Below are 16,353 nucleotides of genomic sequence, written 5' to 3' on the forward strand. Positions count from 1 at the left end.
GAGTCACTGGCCAAGGTACTCATGACCATAGTTGCAGGGGACATCAAGGTCAATTGGTATACATAGTCCACAAAGACAATGTTCTACATCCTACTTCAGTGAGTAGTGACTGGGGTCTTAAAAGTTTGTGAGCAGCTATCTAAGGTGCAACTATTGATCTCTTCCCAACTAGAGCAAAGAAGAGTGAAGAAAATCAAAGACACAAGGAAATAATTAGTTCAAAGGATTAATACACCACACAAACCTCAGGCTCCATGACCCTGAGACCAGAACTAGATGGTGTCTGGTTACCACTGCTGACTGCCCTGCAAGGGATCACAATAGAAGGACCTGGAGAGTGGGAGAAAACTGTGAAACAAAACTCAAAATCATGAAAAGAGCAGGCTAACAGATCTGAGAGACTGGTGGGACCCCCAGAAGATGAGCTCCTCAGGTCAGAAGGCACTTAAAATATGACGAAGCAAGAGCTGCCTCCTTAAAATAGAGTTGACCTTAATGATGTGGATGGAGTAAAGCATTCAGGACCTGCATTTGGTGATGTGGCATGAGTCAAAATATCCATTAATAATGAGAATGTGGAATGTATGAAATATGAATCTAGGAAGTCAAAAATGAAGTGGAATGCATAAAGATTGATATCCTAGGCATTAATGAGCTGAACTGGACTGCAATTGGCCATTTTGAATCAAAAGTATAGTCTACTATGCTGGTAATGACACATTGCAGAGAGGTGACATTGCATCCATAATCCAAAAGAACATTTCAAGATCTGTCATGAAGAGATCCTAGACAGAGTGGAGAACAATGAGGAACAAAATTCAAATCACAAAAAAAGACCCGATTTGCTGGTCTGATAGAGCCTGGTGAGACCCTTGAGACTATGGCCCCTAGTTACCTTTCAGGTCTGGAACTGAACTCACTCCTGTGGCTTCCAGCCAAACAATAGGCAGGCTTATAGAGTGAAAATTTACATCAGGTGGATACACTCCTTAGCGCGATCAATCATGGGAGAAGAGAAGGGCAGTGTTTGTACAGGGAGATAGCTTAGGGGGCAGGAATGCATGGGAAAGAAGGACAGGGAAGAGGTAACTATGGCGAGGAAGTGGGAAGAGAGCTGTTGCATTGTGGGAAATTGCAGTCAATGTCATGAAACAAAATGTATGAACTGCTGTATGGAAAATGAATTTGCTCTGTAAACTTTCACCCAAATCAGAATGAAAAAAAAAATTAAATTAAAAAAAAAAAAAAAAGATTTATCCTGAAGTACAAACTGTTAGTGATAGGATAATACCGATACATCTTAAGGAAAATCAGTTAATGTGACTACTATTCAAATTTACACGTGAAACACTAAGGCAAAATATGAAGAAACTGAATATTTTTTTATCAGCTTTTCAGTCTGAAATTGATCAATCATGCAATCAAAATGTATTGATAATTACTGGTGAGTGGAATGAGAAAATTGGAAACAAAGAAGTATTTGGAACTGGAAAACTGGACCTTGGTAATAGAAAGATGCAGGAGATCGCATGATAGAATTTTGCAAGACCAATGATCTATTCATTGGAAATACTTTTTACCAACCGCATAAATGGCAACTGTACATGCGGACCACACCAGATGGGATATACAGAAATCAAGGGGCCTACATCTGTGAAAAGAGATGATAGAGAAACTTAATATCAGTCAGGACAAGACCAGGGGGCCAACGGTCAAACAGACCATCAATTGGTCATCTGCAAGTTCAAGATGAAGTTGAAGAAATTAAACTAAGTCCATGAGACCCAAAATACAACTTTGAGTACAAACTACCTGAATTTAGAGACCATCTCCATAATAGATATGATGTATTGAACACTAATAACCAAAGACCAAACAACATCAAGGACATCATCTATGAGGAAAGCAAAAGGTCATTAAAAAGACAGGAAATGTGAACTTGGAATTAGACTCACTGCCATGGCTCAACTCTCAGCCAAACAACATACAGGCCTACGAGTGGAGCAACTACACCAGAGACATGTACTCCTTAGAACAATAAACCCTGGGAGATCAGAAGGGCAGCATTTGCATAGGGAGAAAGCTTGGGAGGCAGGAATGCATAGGTAAGAAGGACACAGGGGAAAGGTACCCAAAGGGAGGAAGTGGGAAGAGAGCTGTTACATCGTGGGGATTGTAATCAGTGTCATGAAACAAAATGTATATGAACTGTTGAATATAAAATGAATCTGATTTGTAAAATTTCACCCAAATCACACACACACAAAAAGACCAAAATGGATGCCAAAAGGTATTTGGAAAGTTGTTCTTGAATGTAGATAAGCTAAAGTGAATGGAAGAAGTGATGAAGTAAAAGCTAAATAGAAGATTTTTACAGGGAGCCTCAAGAAGACAAAGTATTATAATGAAATGTGCAAAGCCCTAGAATTAAAAAATCAAAAAAGAAGACATGCTCTGCATTTCTCAAGCTGAAAGACCTGGAAAAAAAATTCAAGCTTTTATTTGCAATACTGAAGGATTTCATGAGCAAAATATTGAATGACTCAGGAAGCATCAAAGGAAGATGGAAGGAATACACAGAGTCACTATACCAAAAAGAATTAGTTGATGTTCAACCATTCCAGGAAGTAGCATATGATCAAGAACTAATGACACTGAAGGAAGAAGTTGAAGCTTCACTGAAGACATTGGTAAAAAACAAGGCTCCAGAAACTGATGGAATACCACTTGAGGTGTTTCAACAAATAGCTGCAATACTGGAAACACTCACTTGTCTATGCCAAGAAATCAGAAAAACAGCTACCTGTTCAACCAACTGGAGGAGCTCCATACATGTGCCCATTTCAAAGAAATGTGATACAACAGAATGCAAAAATTATTGCACAATATCATTATTATCACATGCAAGTAAAGTTTTGCTGAAAATAATAAGCAAAAAAGTATTGCATCAGTACGTAGACAGGGAACTGCCAGAAATTCAAGCTGGATTCAGAAGACGGCATGAAATGAATGATATCATTGCTGTTGTCAGATGGATCTTGGCTAAAAGCAAAGAATACCAGAAAGATATTTACTTGTATTTTATTGACTATGCAAGGCATTTTAATGTGTGGGGTTCATAACAAATTATGGATAACATTGTGAAGAATGGGAATTCCAGAACACTTACTTGTGCTCATGTTGAAGCTGTACATAAACTAAGAGGCAGTCGTTCAAACAGAATAAGATGATAGTGCATGGTTTAAAATCAGGAAAGGTGTGAGTCAGGATTGTATCCATAGTTATTCAAGATGTATGCTGAGCAAATAATCTGAGATGGACAATGTAAAGAGTGTAGTACGAGGATTGGAGGAAGACTCATTAAAAAACTGTGATACACAGATATCACAACCTTGCTTGCTGAAAGCAAAAAGGACCTGAAGTACTTACTGATGGAGATCAAAGACTACAACCTTCAAACTGATTATATCTCAACAGAAAGAAGGTGCTTGGAGGATGCTTTTCACTTGGGGCCCTGGGGCTGCTTTTTGCTTGGGGGTGGCTCTATATTAAGGCCGGGGCCTGAGGTGGGCAGGCTGAGAGCTTGGAGGCTGCTTTTTGCTTGGGGGTGTCTCTATAAGTCTGGGGTCTAAGGTAGGTGGGCCTGGACTGGGGGCTGCTTTTCATTTGGGGGTGGATGTATTTTAAGACCAGGGTCCAAGGCAGGCAGGCAGGGGCTCAGGGGCTGCTTTTCATTTGTGGCGGCTCTATTTTAAGGCCATTGCCTGAGGTAGGCAGGTGCAGAAGGGTTAGGAACAACGAAGGGAGATGAACTTGTCTGTCTGTTTGTCATTCTGTGGTGGCTTGTGTGTTGCTGTGAGACTGAATGCTATGCCACCTTGTTGCAAAATGCCAGCAGGGTTAACCATGATGGAAAGGTTTCAGGGGAGCTTCTGGGCTAAACCAGACTCAGAAGAAAGAAGAGGTCATCCACTTCTCAAAAGTGGCCAGTGAAAACCTTATGAATAGCAGTGAAACACTGTCTGATATATTACTGGAAAATTTCATGAATAGTCCTGAAACATTGTCCAGTATAGCACTGGAAGATGAGCCCAACAGGTCAGAAGACACTCAAAATTTGACTGGGGAAGAGCTACCTCCTCAGCGTAGAGATGACCTTAACGATATGGACAGAGTAAAGTTTTCACGACCTCCATTGGTTGGTGTGGCGCTCAAAATGAATAGAAACAGATGCATATATCCTTTGATAATTGGAACATGGAATGTACGGAGTATGAATTTGGATAAATTGGAAGTTGTCAAAAATGGAACGGAACACATAAAGATCAATATCCTAGGCATTAGCGAGCTGAAATGGACTGGTTTTGGCCATTTTGAATCAGACAGCTATATGATCTACTATGCCAGAGATGACAAATTGAAGAGGAGTGGCATGGCATTCATCATCACAAAGACTGTTTCAAGATGTGTCCTGAAGTACAACACTGTCAGTGGTAGGATAATATTCATACTCCTACAAGGAAGACCTGTTAACCACTATTATCCAAATACACACAAAACCACCAAAACCAGAGATGAGGCAATTGAAGATTTCTACCAACTTCTTCAGTCTGGAATTGACCAAACATGCAATCAAGATGTATTCATTATCACTGGTGACTGGAATGCAAAATTTGGAAACAAAGAAGAGTTACTGGTATTTGGAAAATATGGCCCTGGTGATAGAAATAACACTGGAAATCGCATGACAGAATTTTGTAAGACCAACAACTTATTCAGTGCAAATACCTTTTTTCAACAACATAAGGGACAACTATACATGTGGACTTCACCAGATGGAATACACAAGAATCAGATTGACTACATCTATGGCAAGAAGCTGTGGAGAAGTTCACTATCTTCGGTCAAAACAAGGCTAGGAGCTGATTGTGGAACATATCATCAACTGCTCATATGCACGCTCAAGTGGAAGTTGAAGACAATTAAAACAAGTTCATGAGAGCCAAAATATGACCTTGATTATATCCCTCTTGAATTTAGAGAACATTTAAAGAATAGATTTGATGCATTGAACACCAATGACAGAAAACCAGAGGAATTGGGAGATGACATCAAGAACCTCATCCATGAAGAAAGCAAGAGGTCATTAAAAAGATGAGAAGGGAAGAAAAGACCAAAATGGATGTCAGAAGAGACTCTGAAACTTGCCCTTGAGCAGAGAGTAGCTAAAGCAAATGGAAGAAATGACAAGAGAAAAGAGCTGAACAGAAGATTTCAAAGAGCAGTTTGAGCAGACAAAGCCAATTACTACAATGAAATGGGCAAAGACCTGGAGTTAGAAAACCAAAAGGAAAGAACATGCTTGGCATTTTTCAAGCTGAAAGAACTGAGGAAATTTTTAAGCTTCAAGTTTCAATATTGAAAGATTCTACAGGCAAATATTGAATGATTCAGGAAGCATCAAAAGAAAGTGGAAGGAATACATAGAGTTAGTGTACCAAAAAAAATTAGTTGATGTTCATCCATTTCAAGAGGTAGCATATGATCAAGAACCAATGATATTGGAGGAAGAACACAAAGCTGCACTGAAGGAATTAGTGAAGAACAAGGCTCCAGGAATTGATGGAATACCCATTGAGATGTTTCAACAAATGGATGCTGCACTGGAGGCACTCACTTGTTTATGCCAAGAGATTTAGAAGGCAGCTACCTGGCCAACTGACTGGAAGAGATCCATATTTGTACCCATTCCAAAGAAAGGTGATCCTATAGAATGTAGAAATTATTGAACAATATCATTAATATCACATACAGGTAAAATCTTACTGAAGATAATTTAAAAATGGTTGCAGCAGTATATTGATAGAAAACTTCCAGAAACACAAGCTGGATTCAGAAGAGAACATGGAATGAGGGATATCATTGCTGATGTCAGATGGATCTTAGCTGAAAATATAGGCTACCAGAAAGATGTTTACTTGTGTTTTATTGACTATGCAAAAGTATTTGTGTGGATTATAACAAATTATGGATAACATTAAGAAGAATGGGAATTCCAGAACACTTGATTGTACTCACAGGCCAGGAGGCTGTCCTTCGAACAGAACAAGGGGATGCTGCATGGTTCAAAATCAAGAAGGTAGTGCATCAAGGTTGCATCCTTTCACCATACTTATTCAACTTGTATAATGCAACAACAATGCAACCACTGCCGTGGAGTCGGATCTTATAGCAACCCCTCCTTGGGTTTCTGAGGCAGTATCACTACGGAAATAGATTGCCCAATCTTCGTTCTGAGGAGTGGCTGGTGGGTTTGAACCGACAACCTTCTGATTAGCAGTCAAATGCCTTAGGCACTATGCCACCATGAGCAAATAATCCAAGAAATTGGATTATATGAAGAAGAATGTGGCATCAGGATTGGAGGAAGACTCATTAACAGCCTGTGATACACAGATGACACAACTTTGCTTGCTGAAAGTAAGGATGACTTGAAGCACTTACTAAGGAAGATTAAAGACTACAGTCTGCAGTATGGATTACATCTCAATATAAAGAAAACAAAAATCCTCACAATTGGTCCAATAAACAGCTTCACAGTGGATGGAGAAAATATTGAAGTTGTCAAGGATTTCATATTACTTGGTTTCACAATCAATGCCAATGGAAGCAGCAGTCAATACATCAGATGACGTACTGAACTGAGAAAATCTGCTGCAAAAGACCTCTTTCAAGAGATGAAGAACAAAGATGTCTCCTTGAAGACTAAGGTGCACCTAACCCATGCCATGGTATTTTCAATTGCCTCTTATGCATGTGAGAGCTGGACAATGATTAAGGAAGACCAAAGAAGAGTTGATGCTTTTGAGTTGTGGTGTTGGAGAAGAATGCTAAGAGTACCATGGTCTGCTAAAAGGACTAACAAGTCAATCCTGGAAGAAGTGCAGCCAGAATGCTCCTTGGAAGTGAGAATGGCCAGACTTAGTCTCACCTACTTTGGTCATGTTGTCAGAAGGAATCACTCCCTGGAGAAGGATATCATGCTTGGTAACATGGAGGGTCAACAAAGAAGGGGAAGGCCCTCAACGAGATGGATAGACACAGTGGCTAGAATGATAGGCTCAGTCAGGTATAGCAAGGATTGTGAGGCTGGCACAGGACCAGGAGGTATTTTGTTTTGCTGTACATAAGGTTGCTATGAGTGAGAGACAACTCAATGGCACCTAACAACAACAACAATGCAAAGAAAATAAAAATCCTTACAACTAGACCAATAAGCAACACCATGATAAGTGCAGAAAATATTGAAATTGTCAAGGATTTCATTTTACTTGGATCCACAATCAATGGCCATGGAAGCAGCAGTCAAGATAACAAATGACATCTTGCATATCAAATGTGCTACAAAAGTCTCTTTAAAGTGACATGTCACTTTGAGGACTAGTTGAGCCCAACCCAAGCCATGGCATTATTGATTGCTTCATATGCATGTGAAAGCTGGATAAAGAAAAAAGAAGGAACACTGAAGAAGAATTGATGCATTTGAATTATATTATTGGTAAAGAATACTGAATATACTATAGACTGTTAGAAGAACAAACAAATCTGACTTGGAAGAAGTACATCCAGAATGCTCCTTGGAAGTAAGGACAGTGAGACTTTGTCGCATGTATTTTGGACGTGTTGGTGGCGTAATGTCTAAGGCATTTGACTGCTAACTAGCAGGCTGGTGGTTCAATCCAAACACTCCTCGGAAGGAAGATTGGGCAATCTACTTCTGTAGAGATATTGCCTTGGAAACCCAAGGAGGGGTCGCTATGAGTCAGGAGCGACTGGACTACAGTCAGGTTTTTTTTTTTTTTAAATCAGTAGGAGGGAGCAGTCCCTGGAGAAGGACAACATGCCTGGTAAAGTAGAGGGTCAGGGAAAAAGAGGAAGACCTTCAATGAGTTGGATTGACATAGTTGCTGCAACAATGGGCTCAAACATACCAACGATTGTGAGGATGGTGCAGGACCAGACAGTGTTTTGTTCTGTAGTAATAGGGGCACTATGAGTCAGAAGCAACTCGACAGCACCTAACAGCAACAACAACACATAGGATGAGGACAATAAAATGAAACCTTGTTGAGCAGACTATAATAATTAGCTGGTGTACTTTAATGGCACAGGTAGTTTCTGCTTTGCATTTCAGAGATTAGATTGTTCAATTGTGCCTACCAAATACCTATAATTACCTTTTCTTTCTTTGTACATATGCTCAGTATTTTTTCACTGATGGCCATATAATTATGGATTTTTAGGAATGCATTATATTACAGAAGCATGGAACCATTTGTACTGCTTTATCTTAGCAAGCACACAGTAACCAATATCCTTTGGCTTTTTTTGAATAGCCATGCTTAATAATCTCTGAACATCTTCACCAGTACTCACAATAGTAAGGAAATTTAAGTGTATGTATTAGACAGGGAAAAAAGTCTCCTAAATAGTTTCTTAAATGATATCCTATGAAAAATGGCTACGTCAAAATGGTTATTTTTGCATAACGACCCAAACTTATTGCTTAATAAGAACTTCAGGAAATTAATTGCATCAAATACACACATCATTTCCTGGACTGAACAATATGTTCAAAATCAAATTATGTTCCATCAGAATAAACTTGGACACAGTTTCACTGCTAATGCATGGCTACACAAGCTGGAAATCTTCCAAAATACTCTCAAAAAATCTAGATGTCTTTAGAAACAAGTTCCTGTAAAAGATAAGGTTTATTGAAATAAAGATTATTTAACACCTAAACGGTCCAAGAAATCACTTAGCCAACAAGTAATTTCTACTGGATTAAAAGTATAATGCTCAGAAAATCTTGAGCATATGCATTTTAAACATCACAAAACAGATTTCTACATAAGGTTTTTGGTGGCTAAATAGAACTCAGAGCTAAGGCATACCAGAAAACCCAAAAGGCAAAAACACTAAGATTAACTATTGCTACAGAAGGCAGAATTCTCTTTACCCATTACATGGAACAGATGGAAAGACAAGTATTTGACAAATGAATACTCTTAGCTAGGCAGGTAGGCAGGACACAAGGTACTATATACACTGGCTTAGCAAGGAAGGAAAAAATAGCTTAAAGGTAATCATGAAGGTTGTCCAAGGTAATTCTATCAGGAAATATGAAAACATGAGATTTTGGGAAAATGTTTTCAAACATAACAATAGTGATTTGATATAGGCCATTGTTAATGACAACAAAGCTGCCAGTGGTATTGTTCATTTATTGGGCTTTGCACATACCTCTATTGAAACACAAATTCATCCTGTATCATAATTATGTGTGACGCTGTGTGCAATTGATATTGAGATTCTCTCTCTCTTGTCTTTTGTTTTGTTTTGTTTTCTTTGTTGCTGTTTTTGTATCTTGTGCACCTAGCACAGTGCATAGGTATGTAACAGGTGTTCAACCATGGAAATGTTTTATGCTCTAGAATAATAACATTACATGATTTAAGAGTGCATTATTTCTAACAGTAGGATGGCATGCGTTCCTTAGAACAATCAACCATTAGAGATCAAAAGGCCAGCATTTGCCTGAGATGAAATTCAGAAGTCAAGATGTTAGGAAAGAAAGAGAAATGGAAACAAGAAACATACGGAGGAAGTGGAATAAGAAATGTTACACTGAGGGGATTGCAATCAATGAATGAAATAAAATGGGCGTAATTTGTTGAATGGAAAACTGATTTGCTCTGTAAACTTTCATGCAAATCACAATAAAAAGAAGAAAAAAAAAAGACTTTACATTGTTTCTAGAGTCATTATTATTGAGTTTGGCTATCTAATAGATATATGATTTATTCTGCTTAAGCCACAATTCCCTGAATTAGTTCAGTCTAGACTAATTATTCTAACCTCCAAGTTGGACTTTTAACTCTGCCAGATGCTATTTGACAGTAGATTCCCCAATATTGAAAATCTTGCCAAGCATACATTATGTTGTTGTATAATTACAGCTTTCTAGTACTCAGTATGGTATTATTAGCTCAAGCTGTAGCTCATTTAGTGTACATAATTACAGTACACTCAACAAGGAGCATGACCTACTAAGGGGGCATATCTGTGCTATTTTTATCTATATCAATTGATAACATATAGTTATTACTAGAACTTCTAATTTTGAGAGAGAAAAATTGATATTCACATTGCATTTGCAAATATCTTGGGAATATCTAACATTAGTCTCTTTGGGAGATATTTAGAGCTGCTATTTCTACTAATGATGATTAAATATTAAAACCATTTTAACAAGACTGCAACTTTTTTGGTTCTTTCCTCTGGTGGATCCCCGATAGGCAAACGACAAGAGGCAAAATAGTACAAAAGTGTGCAAGTCTTAAAGGACGGGTCTGCTGGAGAATTATAGCTAGTTAAGTTTTTATAATACCTAAGGCTCTGGTAGTATAGTGCCTAAGGCACTTGACTGCTAACCAGAAGGCTGGAGGTTCAAACCCACCAGCCACTCCTCCGAAGGAAGATGGGGCAATCTACTTCCGTAGTGATACTGCCTCGGAAACCCAAGGAGGGGCACTATGAGTCGGTCCGACTTGACGGCACATAACAACAACAACAAGGCATATTCATACCGCAATAAATGCTACTTCTTGTCATCATTATTACATCTATATATTTTTCAAATTTAAATACCCTCTCTATAATAGGCATAGGAATTGGCCTTTAAACACTTGGCATTTGTGGGTGTGCTCTCACACGGATCAAGTTTTCTGGGCTCCTGGGTAGTAAGTGCTGGAGGAACTGCGGAGTGGGGATAAGGAAGGCTTCAGTTACTTGAGCATTTCCTCTGTAGCTGCCTACCCTTCTTATTGCTCCCTAGTCGCTATTACATGTCTCAGCTGGTCTACTTTGTCTTCGCCTACGTGTTCCTTTAGAAATTAATTGCATTACAAAAAAGGTTAAGGCTTAACCCATACATACGGCACTTAGCCGAAAACTCTCAATATTAATAATTGAATAACTTTAATTTTTTTAAAAGAAAATGTCTTGATGACTGTTCTTTTATTTCTCCTTATAGAATTGCCATGAGAAACAAGGATTATTTGCACACTGTGTTGCATTTGTAAAGCTCTGTGAATCTCAGTAAGAAATCTCTTTAAGTGTGCAGAATATATTCCATTTTATTCCAAAGCACTCAGTATTTTAATTTAAAGAAATTAATGTTTAAGAAAGAACCTTCAGTTTTCAAATTATTCATAATGTACATTTTAATGGTGTACTTTTAAATTCTGAAGAGGAAAGCCATGGCTGCTTCACTATTAAGGATCTTCATCCATTTCCAAATATACACAAAGGCAATTTTCATTTCTGTGGTTGAAAATTTATTTGCTAATGTAGACAGGAGAATTAATTTAAATCAATAAAATTTTTTTGGTATTATGTAAAAAAGATTTTTATTAGCATAATCTGCTAATAAAGTTATCAAGAGCTTTTAATTTTTTTTTTTAATTTTATTTTGATTTGGGTGAAGATTTACAGAGTAAATTCACTTTTCATACAGCAGTTCACATAATATACTTTGTCTCATGTCATTGACCAAAATTTACAATGCCACAGCTCCCTTCCTACTTCCTCCCCATAGTTACCTCTTCCCAGTGTCTATCCCTCCATACCCTTCTGCACCCTGAGCTGTCTCCCTGTGCATAAGCAGCCCTTCCTTCTCCCATGATTGTTCTCTCCAGGGCGTGTGTCTACTTGAGGTAAATGTTTAACTCACATGCCTGTACTTTGTTTGGCTGGAAACCACAGGTGTGGCTTCAATTCCAGACCTGCAGGGCAGCTAGGGGCCATAGTCTCAGTGGTTCCACCAAGGGGCTTTTAATTTTATATGGGCATTTTTTACAGACTTGGTTTGACTAATAAGACACCAACACACAAACATACACAATTTCCTTAATGCCAAACCACAATTGTTACGTGGTTCTACTTAAAGCATCTTCAAATTCTGTTATATGAGTCTTGAAACCATTGTAGAATCATCATAGAATTGAGCGATGGGCTACAAGGAGCCTCTCCTAATAGGGGTCAAGGAAATACAGAAATGTTAGTGCTATTTGTGACCTTGGATATCATCTAGCCCAGCAATGTTACAAACAAGGAAACTAAGGCCCACAGAAATCAACCTGGCTTTCAACAGTCAGGCTTCTGTAAAGGTGATAGCTGGTATCACAGTAAGTGTAATAATCCAAGAGATAGTTGAAAGGGCAATATTTTAGTCTGAATAAACAAATAGTCCATTAGTGATTTGCAAAGAGAATTACCCACACAAGTTTACCTAGATACACTGATATTTTTCATAATAATTAAGGACCACAATCTTGAATTTTAATTGGAATATTTGTGTTCAACACATTCACCTGAAATTTATTTGAAAACTCTTATAGGAAACGTGTGTTAGATGCCGTGAGTTATTTTGAAATTTAGTGGATCTGTGTTGTAAGAAGGGAGATTTCAGTTCACCACGATGAAGAACCTTGTGGTAGTTAAGTTTGTGTGTCAGCTTGGCTGGGCCTGGTTGAGTGGCTGGGTAGTTATTCCTCATGATGAGACTGGCAATCAACTCCATGGTGGGATCTACCACAAGCAGCTGAGTAGCTGCCTTAGGGATATGGTCTGCTTCCTGTATATAAGGAGAACTCTTGGGGAACGGTCTCTAGTTTATGGCACACTTGAACCCTGTATGTAGCCTAGTCATTGTTCAGCAGCCTACCATGCTCTGCCGACTTTGGAACTTTTAATGGACTTGAATTAATGGCCTGCCATGTTGTTAGGTAACATCGGGATTATGCCATTTTATTTGTTGACCTTGGGGTTGTTACTTTCAGCATCCAGCAGCTGCCTGAGTGAAGAGATGCCTGTAGCTTCAGTGGGCCAGGAGCAAGAGGCAGAGCTGAAGCCCAAGGTCGAGGGGCTTTCACACAGCCCCTAGAGCTTGGCACTTGGAATTCGGACTTCTAGCCTCCTGAACTGTAAGAGAATAAAACTCCTGTTTGATAAGGCCATCCTATTTGTGGTGTATTCTTGTCAGAGCGGCACTAGGTAACCAGAACAAACCTTCTAATAAATAAAATGCTCCAAAAAAGAAAAACAGGCTGTGTAATGAAATCAAAAGTTTTTCAACAACTAAATGCACTGAAAGGAGGTTGTTTTTGTTGTTAGGTGCCATTGAGTTGGAGTCTGCTCCAATTCGTAGCAACCTTATGTACAACAGAATGAAGCACTGCTCAGTCGTGCACCATCCTCACAATCCTTGCTATAGTTACACCCATTGTTGCAGCCACTGTGTCAATCCATCTTGTTCAGGGTCTTCTCCTTTTTCTCTGATCCTCCACTTTACCCAGCATGATATACTTCTCAAGGGACTGGTCCCTTCTGACAACATGACCAAAGTAGGTGAGACAAAGTCTGGCCATTCTTGCTTCCAAGGAGCATTCCAGTTGCACTTCTTCCAGGACAGGTTTATTCATTCTTCTGGCAGTCCATGGTATTTTCAGTATTTTTTGCCAACACCATGATTCAAAAGTATCAACTCTTCTTTGGTCATCCTTATTCATTGTCCAACTTTTACATGCATATGAGGAGACTGAAAATACCATGGCTTGGGTTAGGTGCACCTTAGTCTTCAAACAGACATCTTTGCTCTTCAGCACTTGAAAGAGGTCTTTTGCAGCATATTCTTGTGGATCCAATTAAAATTTATCCCTGACAACTTCAATCTTTTCTCCATTTATCATGATGTTGTTAATTGGTCCAGTTGTGAGGATTTTCATTTTCTTTACATTGAGGTGTAATCTATACTGAAGACTATAGTCTTTGATCATCATCAGTAAATGCTTCAAGTCATCTTCACTTTCAGCAAGCAATGTTGTGTCATCTGCGTATCACAGATTGTTAATGAATCTTCCTCCAATCCTGATGCCATGTTCTTCTTCATATAGTCCAGATTCTCAGATTATTTGCTCAGCATAAAGATTGAATAAGTTTGGTGAAATGGTACAACCCTGATGCACATCCTTCCTGATTTTAAACCATGCAGTACCCTCTTGTTCTGTTTGAACGACAGCCTCCTGGTCTATGTAGTTTCTTCATGAGCACAATGAGTTGTTCTGAAATTCCCATTCTTCTTAATGTTATCCATTATTTGTTATGATCCACATAGTCAAATGCCTTTGCACAGTCACTGAAACACAAGTAAATATCCTTGTAGTATTCTTTGCTTTCAGCCAAGATCCATCTGACATCAGTAATGGTGTCCCTCGTTCCACGTCCTCTTCTGAAGCCAGCTTGCATTTCTGGAAATTCCCTGTCAATATACTGCTGCAACCATTTTTTAATTATCTTCAGCAAAATTTTACTTGAGTGTGAAATATTAATGATATTATTAGATAATTTCTGCATTCTGTTGGATCACCTTTGTTTGGAATGGCTTCAAATATGGATCTCTTCCAGTCAGTTGGCCAGGTTAGCTGTCTTCCAAACTACTTGGCATGGGTGATTAAGTGCCTCTAGTGCATTATTCTTTTGTTGAAATATCTCAGTGGGTATTCCATCAATTCCTGGAGCCATGTTTTTCACCAATTCCTTCAGTGCAGCCTTGACTTCTTCCTTCAAAAGAGGTTACATGTGACTAAATAAGGATTCCTATATCAGAAGGAAGTCAGGGCTCCATTTACACAAAATATAATGTGATAGGTGCTTTCTAGAGCTGTGCAATGCAGCAGTCTTCCGAACATTTGCCAGGCATGGTACGAGATACTTTACATTCATTCATCTACCTGTTTAATCCTAGTAGCAATCCTATGAAGTAGGCATCATCTCCTGAATATCAGCTCAGAGTTATTTTTTAAAACTCTGACCAAGGTCAAACAACTGAGATGTGGAAGTCAAATTAAAATCTTTCTAGCCCCAACACCTAATCATGGTTTCCATCTGTAATATGGAGTTAATAATTGTTTGTTATGAAAACTTCAAAAGATAATATATGTCAAGTGCCTAATACACAATCTGCATATGTCATATTATCAAGGATAATAATATTACAAGTGCTTTAAATGTATTAACTCATTTTACCCCATCACAATTCTATAAAATAAATAATATTATTATCATCCACATTTTACAGATGAGAAAAATGGAGACACAAAGACAAATAGCATGTCTGCAGTTATACGACTAGTAACTGGATTCAAACCCAAGCAGTCTGACTCCAGAGTCCATGAGGTTAACCACTATACTATGCTGCACCCTGGTGGTGTAGTACCTAAGGCATTTGACTGCTAACCAGAAGCCTGGTGGTTCAAATCCAACAGTCACTCCTTGGAAGGAAGGTTGGGCAATCTACTTTTGTAGTGATACCACCTTGGAAACCTGAGGAGGGGTTGCTATGAGTCAAATCAACTTGATGGCAGTGAGTTTGGTTTTGGTTTTTAATGCTGCACCCAGACAAGGTATTGGCAATTTATTGTTTAATATATGTAAGATTTCTCTCCCCAACAAGATAGCTACTGTTTAAAGATTATTATGGTCAAAGGTTAAAAAATGGAACTGCCATGTAAAACTAGAGTTGTTTGGAGCATATAAATTCAAATTAGGCCCACAGTTTTGTTCATCATTGTACCTTCTTTAGGTGTTCTGGTATTGATGTTCTCTGACTGTTATCCTAACCTAATTTGACCTACATGACAATATCTAGGCAGGGGAAGATAGAGTTTCTCACTTCCTGATTCTTAATTCTTCATACCTAGTCTGTCAGGGCTGCTGAATGAGTCTCATCAAACAAACAGCTCTGAGCTAAAGTAAAATGAACCTCAACAGGTCTCCCACCCATATCTGACTCTTCCATTGAGGAAAGGTCAGCAATAAATACTTCATTTTCTAAATTTCCTCTGCAAAACAAATAATAATTTAAAACAACTTACAGTTTCATTTGTAGATTCCCCCCCCCCTTTTTTTAACCTTCTGCTATCTCTTCTTTTTCTCCTCTCCTCCATCTGAGGGGCACATCAAGGAACACTCCTCAAGGAAATTTCAAAATAATGAAATAAAAGACCAAGACTCCTATCTGTCCTTATCAGTATGACTCAAAATGAACTTATTTGCCTGTTGCCTTTTTTAAAAATCATTAAACATTATTATTTTTAATCTCTGATGATTTTTCATTCATATTTGGTCACTAGTAATGTACTCCAAGGAAAAAATGAGAACCACCCACTCCCAGGGAAGCTTTTATATGTGTGTGTGTGTGTGTGTGTGTGTGTGTGTGTGTGTGTGTGT

The sequence above is a fragment of the Orycteropus afer genome, unplaced genomic scaffold (assembly GCF_000298275.1).
Source record: "Orycteropus afer afer isolate SDZICR_OR568_19922 unplaced genomic scaffold, OryAfe1.0 scaffold00190, whole genome shotgun sequence".
In the NCBI taxonomy this organism is placed as follows: Eukaryota; Metazoa; Chordata; class Mammalia; order Tubulidentata; family Orycteropodidae; genus Orycteropus; species Orycteropus afer.